Genomic DNA, 17,605 nt, shown 5'->3' on the forward strand with positions numbered 1-17,605 from the left:
GTTTTATAGACTTAGCAAACGCACATCATCAGAGCTGGTTAAATGGTGTTCCATGTGGTCAGTTTGTCCGTGTTAAGCGGAATAGTTCTGACACAAGGATATGTGAACAACAACTACAAGAAGTATCAGAGCGATTATCTGCAAAGGGCTATTCAGAAGAGTCTCTCAAAAAAAGCAAAGGAGAAAATAGATAAAGTAGAAAGAAGTGATTTATGGAAAGAAAATATCCCTAGTATTGGGAGGGGATTGGTTGGAAATCCCAGCGGTTAGAATCCCGACCTCCCTGCCCACTGCGGGTTCGCTTCGCTCGCCACGCAGCGGGCCCGGTGCCTCGCTACGCTTGCCACACTAATTTATTCTCCCTCTATGGGTGTCGTGGACACCACAGAGAGAAAAAGTGACGGGATTCCGGCGTCAGGATTTTGACCAACAGGATTCCGACTGCGGGGTTTCAACTGCATCCCATTGGGAGTAGTACAAAACATCAATGGTCATTCATTTCAAAATACAGGAATTCCCATAAAAAGATTGAGAAGGTTTTTAAACGCAACAGGTTTTTACTCAAACAAGACCCCATTTTAGGAAACCTATTGCCTAACCAACCTTCTTTTATCTATAGGGAGCAGGGCCGAAACTAGAGGGGGGGGGCTGGGGGGTCATGCGCACTGGGCGCTGCATGTGGGGGGCGCTGTCGAGCCGGGCAGCGGGGGTCCGAGAACAGGCAGCGGGCATCCGGGCGACGGGCGTAGCGGCAGCTGGAAGCAAGCTACGCTATTTGCCCGGCGGGAAGTAGATTTTGAAAAGTCTTGCCGGACGCTGATTGGCTGAATTCTCTCAGCCAATTAGCGTCCGGCAAGTCAAAATCAGCAGCGCTTCCCGCCGCCAGGCAAGTAGCGTAGCTCACTACAAGGAATAAAGCCGCCGCGGCGCTGCCCGTAACTGGACCCCGCTGCCCGTCCCCCTGCTGCCTCGACTAGAATCCACGCTGCCTGGTCCGGAACCCCCGCTGCCTGGTCCGGAACCCCCGCTGCCTGGTCCGGAACCCCCGCTGCCTGGTCCGGAACCCCGCTGCCTGGTTCGGAACCCCCTGCTGCCTGTCCCTGGACCCCGCTGCCTGTCCCCCTGCTACCTGGTCCGGAACCCCCGCTGCCTGTCCCTGGACCCCGCTGCCCATCCCCCTGCTGCCTGGTCTGGAACCCCCGCTGCCTGTCCCTGGACCCCGCTGCCCGCCCCCCTGCTGCCTGGTCCGGAACCCCGCTGCCTGTCCCTGGACCCCGCTGCCCATCCCGGGACCCCGCTGCACAACGGTATGTGGGCGCAGGGTCTGCTAAGCCTCCGGTGCCAGGGGCAAGGCAGTCATTTGCCCCCCCCCAGTCAGTGGGGGGGCAACCAAATGACTGCCTTGCCCCGGGCGCCGGAAACCCTAGTTTCGGTCCTGAGGAAGGTACAGTCACTAAAAGATCAAAATGTCATATATGTACTTGAATTGCTTATTTTATGTGGGCAAAACATCTCGCCAACTAAAACTCCGCCTAGCGGAACATGGTCACAATATCCGTAACGGTCTAGCCACACATAATGTTTCAGTGTACTAAACATCATGAATCCAAAGAGGGCTTTATATCAAACTTTTGGGGTATTCAATTAGTGACACATCAATGGCGCACAAAAGATATGGAGAAGCGCCTGTCGCAACCAGAAATACGTTGGATTCATTGCTTGAATATTATTGTTCCCAATGGATTAAACGTTGAATTCGAACTGCAACACTTTTTAACCTAATGATATGAAGTCCTCTATTTCTATTTTTATTCTACTTGTACGTTATTTGTATATAATTATATTAATTAACTTATTGTCACTTCTCTTCAATCTGCACAGGCACTTTAAAATGTAAATATATATCCATTATTATGATATTTAATAACCATGGAACGCATGGCCATACTGTTTCCGTCCGGGCGTACCGAATATTGGAGTTAAATGCATGTATTTGTATGTGGGGTTTATAAACCCCGCCACACTTCTGAAGAAGGATATTCACCTGAAACGCGTTAAGTGTGGTGATGCATTGGAGCTGATACACCACTATTGATCCAGCAACCTGCCAAGTGCCAAGCGGTGGACTGGTCCGGACTGGGAGCTGCTTAAGGACGCTTGCTATCCATCTACGGGAGCTGTTTTGCCTGGGGAATCTGTTTCATGCCTGTTTTAAACTTCTGTGTTCTGTAAGTGCAATATTTGATTCAATTTACCTGTGTTTAAACTAGAGATGAGCGCCGGGGCGGAAGATTTGGATTTGTCGCCTGGATTTGGATTTGCCTTTGTCAAACAGCAGTGAAATGCTTTGGATTTGGATTTTTTTGAAAAATGGTTAAAAAACACCCAAATCACGTAATTTTTTGCATTTTTTTTGTCCCTAGAGTAATATTAACCTCAATAACATAAATTTCCAGCCATTTCCAGACAATTTTGACCATTTTACACCTCACAATGGGGTATATTTATTAAGTGACGATCAGGGTAATATGCGCTATCCCCGTGCCTTATGGCAGGGGATAGCGCTTCCCCTGATCTATGACACCCGCTGAGCGGGTGTCTTACGTGTGGCGGTGTGGGGCAGGAGGCATAGCACAGCTATGATATTTCGTGCTGTGGCCCTGCCTCCTGCCTGATTTATGAACAGTCAGCATCGCTGACCGTTCCGCCGCCTGCAGCTATCGACTTCGACAGCTGCAGGCGGCGATGCCCTGTGCCCACAGCAGGGACAGCGCTGTCCCTGCTGCTGGCGCTGAGCTGTGCTGGGGATCTCGCGTGAGTAACGAGATCCCGCGCATGCGCAGTCCAGCCGGCCGGGGAGAAGAAGACAGCGCGGCAGTGTTAACTGATGCGCTGTCAGCTGGAGGAGGCATCGCCGGAGGCGGGAGTTAACGCTCCCCTGCATCGGTGGCAAGATCTTAGTAGATCTTGTCGCTGTCCCCTCCTGCTTCGCCTCACTACTGAGGCGAAGCAGGAAGTGTTATAGCGGTGCTTTTAGTGCCGCTATAATAAATATACCCCAATATTGTTTTTAGGGCAAAAGGTTGCACCGAGGTAGCTGGATAACTATGCTAAGCCACACAAATGTGCGGCACGAACACGTGGCTCATCTGGGAGTGGCACTGCAGCGGCAGACAGGATAGCAGTTAGAAAAACTAGGCCCCAAAGAGCACATAATGCCAAAAAAAAAGAGGTGCAAGATGGAATTGTCCCTGGGCCCGCGTACCCACCCTTAGGTTATAAATAGGACATTGCGCACTTGACAAACCTTCTGACAGTATACACTATAGGTGCAGTACACACAAATAATGAATAGATGAGAAAAATTGATTAGGATTTTTTAAATTAGTTTTTAATGTGCAGCTTGGTCAATGCTGCTTGGACGCAGAACAATCACACACCAACCTTCTGACAGTATACTATGGGCGCACTACACACAAACAATGAAGAAAGATGAGAAAAATTGATTAGGATTTTTTAAAGTTAATTGATCTTTAGTGCGCAGCTTGTATAACGCTGCTTGGACGCAGAACAATCACACACGGAACTTGTGGCGTATACTATTGGGGTGCAGAATACAGCAAAACAATAAAGAACAGTGGCGGGCAGCGTTTAGTCCACACGCATTGCCAGTGTTGCGTGTGGACCAGAATTAGGTCCTATGTCCTGTCACATGACCGGCGAGTTACACTTCTTACATGTATTGGGACTTCATCATTGTATGGGGGCAGATTGGAGGCTGTGAAGTCTCTGTTACACGCCGCACACTACCATATCACTGGGAGATGTCAGCACTAGCCTCGGCCACATCACCAGTCACTGTGATTGCTGTCAGCATGATATCCAGCGTGTGTCACCAGGATACAGGGACATGTGACTGTGTGTGTACCCTCTGGTCCCGGTCAGAGGATGACTGCATGTTACAATCAGGGCCGGCGCCACCACTAGGCAAGGTTAGGCATTTGCCTAGGGCGCCGGCCACTGGAGGGCGGTAGTGAGCTGGCCTGGCCAGCAGCAGGAAGCTACTACCGCAGTCCGCAGAGGAGAGGAACTAGAAGAAGGCGGAGCTGCCAGCTGCAGGAGACTCCACAGCAACAAGTGCAGCTTGTGAGTAATTATTCGGACCCCCCCCCCGCCCCCGCCGGAGCCCACCCGTGTACATGGCTGCGCTGACAGACAGTAGTCAGTCAGTCGCCCGGTCATCAGGCCGGCTACAGCAGCCAGCGGGAAACTTCGGCGGCGGGCGGCGGCAGCCCCTGCCCCCGCTGGCAAGACTGTGGTAAATCCACTGCCCCCCCACCCGGTGGCCGTGCGCTTAGACACCGACACAGGCCTGCAAATCTCCGGCGGGTGGAGGAGCCGCCGCCGCCCGCCCCCTCCTACCCACCCAGCTACTCAGTGTCATAGTCTGATCTGCCAGTCATCTGGATGGTGGCGTGGCAGTCATTATTTTACAAGGTGGCGCTTCCTCCCTCTATAGGGGGGGGGGGGGCATCTCCTATAGGATCATGGTGGCAGTATAGGATCATGGTAGCAGTAATTTTTTTTTACAAGGTGTCGCTTCCTCCCTCTATGGGGGGGGGGGGGCATCTCTTATAGGATCATGGTGGCAGTATTTTTTTTTTACAAGGTGTCGCTTCCTCCCTCTATAGGGGGGGGGGGGGGGGCGGTATCCTGTAGGTTTGCCTAGGGCGCCTAGATGCCTTGCACCGGCCCTGGTTACAATAAAGTTGCCTGTAGATACAGCAGGAGACGTGGTCGGCGTTTGGGGGGGTGGTAAAACAGAACCGGTGTGTCGCTCGTTTTCGGTGAGTGCTGAAGCTGGTGTCAGCATCCCTTCGGTCAGGATGCCGGCTTACTTGTATGATCATTATGCTGTGCCTCGCAGATGCTGGATGATCTGTCTTCTTCGTAGGCACGCCCCCTGCGGCATTATCGTTCTTACACAAAGTCGCAGCAGCGATGACTTCTGCGTCCGTCTCTGGACCAGGCCCCTTACCTCCCCAACCCCCCATAATCTCCTGTGTATTGTCCACAGCCGCAGTTTGGAAGATTCCAGAAGTCTAAAAATTCATATTGTGACAACTGCATTATTCATGTGACGTCCGTCAGCGGCAAGTGCTTTGAACATAAACGTTACGGAACCAGTACAGGAGACGAGGCCATGGAATCCGAAGCCGTAGTCTAGTGTCAGCCCTCATCTTCCTGTGATCAAACGCAGTTGTCTGTCAGTGGCCGTAACATCTGCTGGTCGCTGCGGCTGCAACTCTGCGTAGAAAAATGAGGTCGGAATACTTTAGTCAGCAAGTGTCAAACTTCAACCACATCAATGAGCAGGTCACTCGACCCTCATTTGTCTTCTCTTCCTGCAGAGTAGAGGACGAGGTCCCCGTCTTCAGGTGTCTGATGTGCACGCTAACAGAATGCTGAGGAAATTACTATAATGACAAAGCAAGAGTGTCCCCTAAAACTTCTCAATGTATAGGACTGGCAATCTCCTGGACTGATAATCTTCTGCCACAGGAACATTGTGTGCCGGGAACCTCCTGTGCTGGGAACCTCCTGTGCTCACCTCCTGTGCTGGGAACCTCCTGTGCTGGGAACCTCCTGTGCTCACCTCCTGAGCTGGGAACCTCCTGTGCTGGGAACCTCCTGAGCTGGGAACCTCCTGAGCTGGGAACCCCCTGGACTTGTTACCTCTTGTACTGGTTATCTCCTAGGATTTGAGCCTCTAGGATTGGGAACCTCCTACGCTAGGTGCCTCCTGAACCAGTTATCTTCTGGGCTGGGACTCTCCTGGGCTACCAACCTCCTGGTCTGAAAAACTCCTTTAATGTCAACCTGTTGGAGCTGGAACCTCCTCTGCTGCTCCTTCTTTGCCGGGAACGTTCTGGGTTAGGAATCCCTGGATTATGACCTCCTGGGCTGGGAACCTCCTGGGCTGGGAATCCTCTGGTCTGGGAACCTCCTGGGCTGGGAATCCTCTAGACTGGGAACCTCATGGGCTGGAAACCTCCTGGGCTGGGAATCCTCTGGTCTGGGAACCTCCTGGGCTGGGAATCCTCTAGACTGGGAACCTAATGGGCTGGGAACCTACTGGACTGGGAACCTCCTGGGCTGGGAACCTCATGGGTTGGGAATCCTCTGGGATGAGGACCTTCTGAGCTGACGGACATGGAACCCCGCTCTGAGACTGCTGTGCTTGCCATACTGTGGGCTAGGAGATCCAATCATCTGGAGCCTCGCTCTGCAACCACTGCACTCGCCATACTGAGGACCAGGAGCCTCGCTCTGCTACCACTGCTCTCGCCATACTGCAGACCAGGAGCCTCACTCTGCTACCACTGCACTCGCCATACTGAGGACCAGGAGCCTCACTCTACTACCGCTGCACTCGTCATACTGCGGACCAGGAACCTCGCTCTTATACTGCTGCGCTCGCCATACTGAGAACCAGGAGCGTCGCTCTGCTACCGCTGCGCTCGAGATGCTGCAGACCAGGAGCCTCGCTCTGCTACCGCTGCGCTCGAGATGCTGCAGACCAGGAGCCTCGCTCTGCTACCGCTGCACTCGCCATACTGCGGACCAGGAGCCTCACTCTACTACCGCTGCGTTCGCCATACTGCGGACCAGGAACCTCACTCTGCTACCGCTGCACTCTCCATACTGCGGACCAGAAACCTCACTCTGCCACCGCTGCACTCGCCATACTGCGGACCAGGAGCCTCGCTCTTATACTGCTGCGCTCGCCATACTGCAGACCAGGAGCCTCACTCTACTACCGCTGCACTCGCCATACTGCGGACCAGGAGCCTCGCTCTTATACTGATGCACTCGCCATACTGCGGACCAGGAGCCTCACTCTTATACTGCTGCGCTCGCCATACTGAGAACTAGGAGCCTCGCTCTGCTACCGCTGCGCTCGCCATGCTGCAGACCAGGAGCCTCGCTCTTATACTGCTGCGCTCGTCATACTGCGGACCAGGAGCCTCGCTCTTATACTGCTGCGCTCGCCATACTGTGGACCAGGAGCCTCACTCTGCTACCGCTGCGCTTACCATACTGCGGTCCAGGAGCCTCGCTCTTGTACTGCTGCGCACACCATACTGCAGACCAGGAGCCTCGTTCTGCTACCGCTGCACTCGCCATACTGCAGACCAGGAGCCTCGCTCTGCTACCACTGCGCTCGCCATACTGCGGACCAGGAGCCCTGTTCTGCTACCGCTGCTCTCGCCATACTGCGGACCAGGAGCCTCGCTCTTATACTGATGCGCTCACCATACTGCGGACCAGGAGCCCTGTTCTGCTACCGCTGCGCTCACCATACTGCGGACCAGGAGCCTCGCTCTGCTACCGCTGTGCTCGTCATACTGTGGACCAGGAGCCTCACTCTTATACTGCTGCGCTCACCATACTGCAGACCAGGAGCCTCGTTCTGCTACCGCTGCGCTCGCCATACTGCGGACCAGGAGCCTCGCTCTGCTACCGCTGCGCTCGCCATACTGCGGACCAGGAGCCCTGTTCTGCTACAGCTGCACTCGCCATACTGCAGACCAGGAGCCTCGCTCTGCTACCACTGCGCTCGCCATCCTGCGGACCAGGAGCCTTGCTCTTATACTGCTGCGCTCACCATACTGCGGACCAGGAGCCCTGTTCTGCTACCGCTGTACTCGCCATACCGCGGATCAGGAGCCTCGCTCTTATACTGCTGCGCTCACCATACTGCGGACCAGGAGCCCTGTTCTGCTACCGCTGCGCTCACCATACTGCGGACCAGGAGCCTCGCTCTGCTACCGCTGTGCTAGTCATACTGTGGACCAGGAGCCTCACTCTTATACTGCTGCGCTCACCATACTGCAGACCAGGAGCCTCGTTCTGCTACCGCTGCGCTCGCCATACTGCGGACCAGGAGCCTCGCTCTGCTACCGCTGCGCTCGCCATACTGCGGACCAGGAGCCCTGTTCTGCTACAGCTGCACTCGCCATACTGCAGACCAGGAGCCTCGCTCTGCTACCACTGCGCTCGCCATCCTGCGGACCAGGAGCCTTGCTCTTATACTGCTGCGCTCACCATACTGCGGACCAGGAGCCCTGTTCTGCTACCGCTGTACTCGCCATACTGCGGATCAGGAGCCTCGCTCTTATACTGCTGCGCTCACCATACTGCGGACCAGGAGCCCTGTTCTGCTACCGCTGTACTCGCCATACTGCGGACCAGGAGCCTCGCTCTTATACTGCAGCGCTCGCCATACTGCGGACCAGGAGCCTCACTCTGCTACTGCAGCGCTCGCCATACTGAGGACCAAGAGCCTCGCTCTGCTACCGCTGCGCTCGCCATGCTGCAGACCAGGAGCCTCGCTCTCATACTGCTGCGCTCGTCATACTGTGGACCAGGAGCCTCACTCTGCTACCGCTGCGCTCACCATACTGCGGTCCAGGAGCCTCGCTCTTATACTGCTGCGCTCGCCATACTGTGGACCAGGAGCCTCACTCTGCTACCGCTGCGCTCACCATACTGCGGTCCAGGAGCCTCGCTCTTATACTGCTACGCTCACCATACTGCAGACCAGGAGCCTCGTTCTGCTACCGCTGCACTCGCCATACTGCAGACCAGGAGCCTCGCTCTGCTACCACTGCGCTCGCCATACTGCGGACCAGGAGCCCTGTTCTGCTACCGCTGCTCTCGCCATACTGCGGACCAGGAGCCTCGCTCTTATACTGATGCGCTCGCCATACTGCGGACCAGGAGCCTCACTCTGCTACCGCTGTGCTCACCATACTGCGGACCAGGAGCCTCGCTCTGCTACCGCTGTGCTCATCATACTGCGGACCAGGAGCCTCACTCTGCTACCGCTGCGCTCGCCATACTGCGGACCAGGAGCCTCGTTCTGCTACCGCTGCGCTCACCATACTGCGGACCAGGAGCCTCGCCCTGCTACCGCTGCGCTCGCCATACTGCGGACCAGGAGCCTCTCTCTGCTACCGCTGTGCTCACCATACTGCGGACCAGGAGCCTCACTCTGCTAACGCTGCGCTCGCCATACTGCGGACCAGGAGCCTTGTGCTGCTACTGCTGCGCTCGCCTTACTGCGGACCAGGAGCCTTGTGCTGCTACCGCTGCGCTCGCCTTACTGCGGAACAGGAGCCTCGCTGGTTGATTAGGCTGATCGAGACACAGACCCTGACTGAAATCACCTGTGTTTTCCATGACACTCCCAGAAAACGGACGGTTACTACCCATGCCAGCTTCATGTCAGTGACATTGCGAGGGGAGGGCAATTACGGTCCATAAGCATTTTGCTCGCAGGTCGGCCTCGTACATGTGCAATGCGTATAGAACACATGAGCATTTATTCGATAATCAAAAAGATTGTGAATTCACCCAACAGTGATCAGGTCTGAATGAGGCCCACAGTGCGGGCAGCAGGTGCGCAGGTGCCGTATGCCTGGGCGTGCCGGGGTTAAATGTCATGCACAATTAGGAATTAAGCGCTGTGCCTGGTGTTATTACAGCGCTGACATCTGTGCGGGAGGAAGCTGGTTTCCTGTAAGGACAGGGAATGCGGATACTGGGGGGCTTGTTACCCAGCTGGAGAGGACGCTATAATCACACCGGCCACGCTGCCGCAGGGCTGTCTGGGTGATACCATCCCTGAGGCCTTTATTTGGGTTATTGGCAAGTAACAATCTGGTATAAATAGCCTGGAAACAGCCTGGGGCATTTATAGCGGGGGTGATTACACGCCGACCTATGACCTGACCTCTGACTGCTGCGGGGTTAGGGCGACAGGTGGGCGCTCATCAGCGTTAAACAGCTAATTATAAGAGCAACAAACATGGACTAATGGGGGAAGAATTAGGATACCACCCCCCTCCTCCATCCACCTCCTCAGCATGCAGAGACCTATACATACATTACAGTACAGGTGTACAGGTATGTAACGTGTAGTTTATATGTGCTGGTATTATTACAGTACAGGTGTATAGGTATGTGACGTGTGGTCTATATGTGCTGGTATTATTACAGTACAGGTGTATAGGTATGTGATGTGTGGTCTATATGTGATGGTATTATTACAGTACAGGTGTATAGGTATGTGACGTGTAGTCTATATGTGATGGTATTATTACAGTACAGGTGTACAGGTATGTGACGTGTAGTCTATATGTGCTGGTATTATTACAGTACAGGTGTATAGGTATATAACGTGTAGTCTATATGTGCTGGTATTATTACAGTACAGGTGTATAGGTATGTGACGTGTAGTCTATATGTGCTGGAATTATTACAGTACCTGTGTATAGGTATGTAACGTGTAGTCTATATGTGCTGGAATTATTACAGTACAGGTGTATAGGTATGTGATGTGTGGTCTATATGTGCTGGTATTATTACAGTACAGGTGTATAGGTATGTGATGTGTAGTCTATATGTGATGGTATTATTACAGTACAGGCGTATAGGTATGTGACGTGTAGTCTATATGTGATGGTATTATTACAGTACAGGTGTATAGGTATGTGACGTGTAGTCTATATGTGCTGGTATGATTACAGTACAGGTGTATAGGTATGTAACGTGTAGTCTATATGTGCTGGTATTATTACAGTACAGGTGTATAGGTATGTGACGTGTAGTCTATATGTGTTGGTATTATTACAGTACAGGTGTACAGGTATGTGATGTGTGGTCTATATGTGCTGGTATTATTACAGTACAGGTGTATAGGTATGTGATGTGTAGTCTATATGTGATGGTATTATTACAGTACAGGTGTATAGGTATGTGACGTGTAGTCTATATGTGATGGTATTATTACAGTACAGGTGTATAGGTATGTGACGTGTAGTCTATATGTGCTGGTATTATTACAGTACAGGTGTACAGGTATGTGACGTGTAGTCTATATGTGATGGTATTATTACAGTACAGGTGTATAGGTATGTGACGTGTAGTCTATATGTGCTGGTATTATTACAGTACAGGTGTATAGGTATATAACGTGTAGTCTATATGTGCTGGTATTATTACAGTACAGGTGTATAGGTATGTGACGTGTAGTCTATATGTGATGGTATTATTACAGTACAGGTGTATAGGTATGTGACGTGTGGTCTATATGTGATGGTATTATTACAGTACAGGTGTATAGGTATGTGACGTGTGGTCTATATGTGATGGTATTATTACAGTACAGGTGTACAGGTATGTGACGTGTGGTCTATATGTGATGGTATGATTACAGTACAGGTGTATAGGTATGTGACGTGTAGTCTATATGTGCTGGTATTATTACAGTACAGGTGTATAGGTATGTGACATGCAGTCTATATGTGCTGGTATGATTACAGTACAGGTGTATAGGTATGTGATGTGTGGTCTATATGTGATGGTATGATTACAGTACAGATGTATAGGTATGTGACATGTAGTCTATATGTGCTGGTATGATTACAGTAAATGTGTATAGGTATGTGACATGTAGTCTATATGTGCTGGTATTATTACAGTACAGGTGTATAGGTATGTGACGTGAAGTCTATATCTGCTGGTATTATTACAGTACAGGTGTATAGGTATGTGACGTGAAGTCTATATGTGCTGGTATTATTACAGTACAGGTGTACAGGTATGTAACGTGTAGTCTATATGTGCTGGTATTATTACAGTACAGGTGTACAGGTATGTGATGTGTGGTCTATATGTGATGGTATTATTACAGTACAGGTGTATAGGTATGTAACGTGTAGTCTATATGTGCTGGTATTATTACAGTACAGGTGTATAGGTATGTGAGGTGTAGTCTATATGTGCTGGTATTATTACAGTGCAGGTGTATAGGTATGTGACGTGTAGTCTATATGTGCTGGTATGATTACAGTACAGGTGTATAGGTATGTAACGTGTAGTCTATATGTGCTGGAATTATTACAGTACAGGTGTATAGGTATGTGACGTGTAGTCTATATGTGCTGGTATTATTACAGTACAGGTGTATAGTTATGTGACGTGTAGTCTATATGTGCTGGTATGATTACAGTACTGGTGTATAGGTATGTGACGTGTAGTCTATATGTGCTGGTATTATTACAGTATAGGTATGTGACGTGTAGTCTATATGTGCTGGTATGATTACAGTACAGGTGTATAGGTATGTGACGTGCAGTCTATATGTGATGGTATTATTACAGTACAGGTGTATAGGTATGTGACATGTGGTCATTATGTGCTGGTATTATTACAGTACAGGTGTATAGGTATGTGACGTGTAGTCTATATGTGCTGGTATTATTACAGTACAGGTGTATACTGTAGGTATGTGACGTGAAGTCTATATCTGCTGGTATTATTACAGTACAGGTGTATAGGTATGTGGCGTGTAGTCTATATGTGCTGGTATGATTACAGTACAGGTGTATAGGTATGTGATGTGTAGTCTATATGTGCTGGTATGATTACAGTACAGGTGTATAGGTATGTGACGTGTAGTCTATATGTGCTGGTATTATTATAGTACAGGTGTACAGGTATGTGATGTGTGGTCTATATGTGCTGGAATTATTACAGTACAGGTGTATAGGTATGTGATGTGTAGTCTATATGTGCTGGTATGATTACAGTACAGGTGTATAGGTATGTGATTTGTGGTCTATATGTGCTGGTATGATTACAGTACAGGTGTATAGGTATGTGACATGTGGTCATTATGTGCTGGTATTATTACAGTACAGGTGTATAGGTATGTGACATGTAGTCTATATGTGCTGGTATTATTACAGTACAGGTGTATAGGTATGTGACATGTAGTCTATATGTGCTCTTATTATTACAGTACAGGTGTATAGGTATGTGACATGTAGTCTATACGTGCTGGAATTATTACAGTACAGGTGTATAGGTATGTGATGTGTAGTCTATATGTGCTGGTATGATTACAGTACAGGTGTATACTGTAGGTATGTGATGTGTAGTCTATATGTGCTGGTATGATTACAGTATAGGTGTATAGGTATGTGACATGTGGTCATTATGTGCTGGTATTATTACAGTACAGGTGTATAGGTATGTGATGAGTGGTCTATATGTGCTGGTATGATTACAGCATAGGTGTATAGGTATGTGACATGTGGTCATTATGTGCTGGTATTATTACAGTACAGGTGTATAGGTATGTGATGTGTGGTCTATATGTGATGGTATTATTACAGTACAGGTGTACAGGTATGTGACGTGTAGTCTATATGTGCTGGTATTATTACAGTACAGGTGTATAGGTATATAACGTGTAGTCTATATGTGCTGGTATTATTACAGTACAGGTGTATAGGTATGTAACGTGTAGTCTATATGTGCTGGAATTATTACAGTACCTGTGTATAGGTATGTAACGTGTAGTCTATATGTGCTGGAATTATTACAGTACAGGTGTATAGGTATGTGATGTGTGGTCTATATGTGCTGGTATTATTACAGTACAGGTGTATAGGTATGTGATGTGTAGTCTATATGTGATGGTATTATTACAGTACAGGCGTATAGGTATGTGACGTGTAGTCTATATGTGATGGTATTATTACAGTACAGGTGTATAGGTATGTGACGTGTAGTCTATATGTGCTGGTATGATTACAGTACAGGTGTATAGGTATGTAACGTGTAGTCTATATGTGCTGGTATTATTACAGTACAGGTGTATAGGTATGTGACGTGTAGTCTATATGTGTTGGTATTATTACAGTACAGGTGTACAGGTATGTGATGTGTGGTCTATATGTGCTGGTATTATTACAGTACAGGTGTATAGGTATGTGATGTGTAGTCTATATGTGATGGTATTATTACAGTACAGGTGTATAGGTATGTGACGTGTTGTCTATATGTGATGGTATTATTACAGTACAGGTGTATAGGTATGTGACGTGTAGTCTATATGTGCTGGTATTATTACAGTACAGGTGTACAGGTATGTGACGTGTAGTCTATATGTGCTGGTATTATTACAGTACAGGTGTACAGGTATGTGATGTGTGGTCTATATGTGCTGGTATTATTACAGTACAGGTGTATAGGTATGTGATGTGTAGTCTATATGTGATGGTATTATTACAGTACAGGTGTATAGGTATGTGACGTGTGGTCTATATGTGATGGTATGATTACAGTACAGGTGTATATGTATGTGACGTGTAGTCTATATGTGCTGGTATTATTACAGTACAGGTGTATAGGTATGTGACATGCAGTCTATATGTGCTGGTATGATTACAGTACAGGTGTATAGGTATGTGATGTGTGGTCTATATGTGATGGTATGATTACAGTACAGATGTATAGGTATGTGACATGTAGTCTATATGTGCTGGTATGATTACAGTAAATGTGTATAGGTATGTGACATGTAGTCTATATGTGCTGGTATTATTACAGTACAGGTGTATAGGTATGTGACGTGAAGTCTATATCTGCTGGTATTATTACAGTACAGGTGTATAGGTATGTGACGTGAAGTCTATATGTGCTGGTATTATTACAGTACAGGTGTACAGGTATGTAACGTGTAGTCTATATGTGCTGGTATTATTACAGTACAGGTGTACAGGTATGTGATGTGTGGTCTATATGTGATGGTATTATTACAGTACAGGTGTATAGGTATGTAACGTGTAGTCTATATGTGCTGGTATTATTACAGTACAGGTGTATAGGTATGTGAGGTGTAGTCTATATGTGCTGGTATTATTACAGTGCAGGTGTATAGGTATGTGACGTGTAGTCTATATGTGCTGGTATGATTACAGTACAGGTGTATAGGTATGTAACGTGTAGTCTATATGTGCTGGAATTATTACAGTACAGGTGTATAGGTATGTGACGTGTAGTCTATATGTGCTGGTATTATTACAGTACAGGTGTATAGTTATGTGACGTGTAGTCTATATGTGCTGGTATGATTACAGTACTGGTGTATAGGTATGTGACGTGTAGTCTATATGTGCTGGTATTATTACAGTATAGGTATGTGACGTGTAGTCTATATGTGCTGGTATGATTACAGTACAGGTGTATAGGTATGTGACGTGCAGTCTATATGTGATGGTATTATTACAGTACAGGTGTATAGGTATGTGACATGTGGTCATTATGTGCTGGTATTATTACAGTACAGGTGTATAGGTATGTGACGTGTAGTCTATATGTGCTGGTATTATTACAGTACAGGTGTATACTGTAGGTATGTGACGTGAAGTCTATATCTGCTGGTATTATTACAGTACAGGTGTATAGGTATGTGGCGTGTAGTCTATATGTGCTGGTATGATTACAGTACAGGTGTATAGGTATGTGATGTGTAGTCTATATGTGCTGGTATGATTACAGTACAGGTGTATAGGTATGTGACGTGTAGTCTATATGTGCTGGTATTATTATAGTACAGGTGTACAGGTATGTGATGTGTGGTCTATATGTGCTGGAATTATTACAGTACAGGTGTATAGGTATGTGATGTGTAGTCTATATGTGCTGGTATGATTACAGTACAGGTGTATAGGTATGTGATTTGTGGTCTATATGTGCTGGTATGATTACAGTACAGGTGTATAGGTATGTGACGTGGTCATTATGTGCTGGTATTATTACAGTACAGGTGTATAGGTATGTGACATGTAGTCTATATGTGCTGGTATTATTACAGTACAGGTGTATAGGTATGTGACATGTAGTCTATATGTGCTGGTATTATTACAGTACAGGTGTATAGGTATGTGACATGTAGTCTATACGTGCTGGAATTATTACAGTACAGGTGTATAGGTATGTGATGTGTAGTCTATATGTGCTGGTATGATTACAGTACAGGTGTATAGGTATGTGATGTGTAGTCTATATGTGCTGGTATGATTACAGTATAGGTGTATAGGTATGTGACATGTGGTCATTATGTGCTGGTATTATTACAGTACAGGTGTATAGGTATGTGATGAGTGGTCTATATGTGCTGGTATGATTACAGTATAGGTGTATAGGTATGTGACATGTGGTCATTATGTGCTGGTATTATTACAGTACAGGTGTATAGGTATGTGATGTGTGGTCTATATGTGCTGGTATGATTACAGTACAGGTATATAGGTATGTGACGTGTAGTCTATATGTGCTGGTATGATTACAGTACAGGTGTATAGGTATGTGACGTGTAGTCTATATGTGCTGGTAATATTACAGTACAGGTGTATAGGTATGTGACGTGCAGTCTATATGTGCTGGTATTATTATTACAGTACAGATGTATAGGTATGTGATGTGTAGTCTATATGTGCTGGTATTATTACAGTACAGGTGTATAGGTATGTGACATGTGGTCATTATGTGCTGGTATTATTACAGTACAGGTATATAGGTATGTGACGTGTAGTCTATATGTGCTGGTATGATTACAGTATAGGTGTATAGGTATGTGATGTGTGGTCTATATGTGCTGGTATGATTACAGTACAGGTGTATAGGTATGTGACGTGTAGTCTATATGTGCTGGTAATATTACAGTACAGGTGTATAGGTATGTGACGTGCAGTCTATATGTGCTGGTATTATTATTACAGTACAGATGTATAGGTATGTGATGTGTAGTCTATATGTGCTGGTATTATTACAGTACAGGTGTATAGGTATGTGACATGTGGTCATTATGTGCTGGTATTATTACAGTACAGGTATATAGGTATGTGACGTGTAGTCTATATGTGCTGGTATGATTACAGTATAGGTGTATAGGTATGTGACATGTGGTCATTATGTGCTGGTATTATTACAGTACAGGTGTATAGGTATGTGATGTGTGGTCTATATGTGCTGGTATGATTACAGTACAGGTGTATAGGTATGTGATGTGTGGTCTATATGTGCTGGTTCGGTTACAGTACAGGTGTATAGGTATGTGACGTGTAGTCTATATGTGCTGGTATGATTACAGTACAGGTGTATACATGTAGTCTGTTGGCTGCTATAATAATTATGCTATTATACTGCACCATCATAGGTCTGTGCAGGACTATATAGATCTCTGTGCCAGGGCCGTAATAAGGGATTGGCACCAATGCTGCCCTGTGTCACCTGCTGGAACACCACCCATCTTGGATTGTGTGAAATTATCGGGGAGAAGTGTGTGTAGTGTATATTATAATGATAAAAGTGGCACTATAATGAGGCTCTATAGGAATGGGAGCCAACTGCAATGTGTCATGTGGTAATCTGCTCATTATAATGTGGTGGTACTATAGTGTGGCATAATATGAACTTGTGCACTGTAATGTGTGGCATTATGAAGTGGTGGCACTATGGTGTGGCATAATATGAACAGGGGCATGTAATGTGTGGCAATATGAAGTGGTGGCACTATGGTGTGGCACAATATGAACGGGGCATGTAATGTGTGGCAATATAAAGTGGTGGCACTATGTTGTGGCATAATATGAATGGGGGCATGTAATGTGTGGCAATATGAAGTGGTGGCACTACGGTGTGGCATAATATGAACGGGGGCACTGTAATGTGGCACAATATGAAG

Source organism: Crinia signifera, chromosome 2, assembly GCF_055691185.1.
Source record: "Crinia signifera chromosome 2, ASM5569118v1, whole genome shotgun sequence".
Taxonomy (NCBI): domain Eukaryota; kingdom Metazoa; phylum Chordata; class Amphibia; order Anura; family Myobatrachidae; genus Crinia; species Crinia signifera.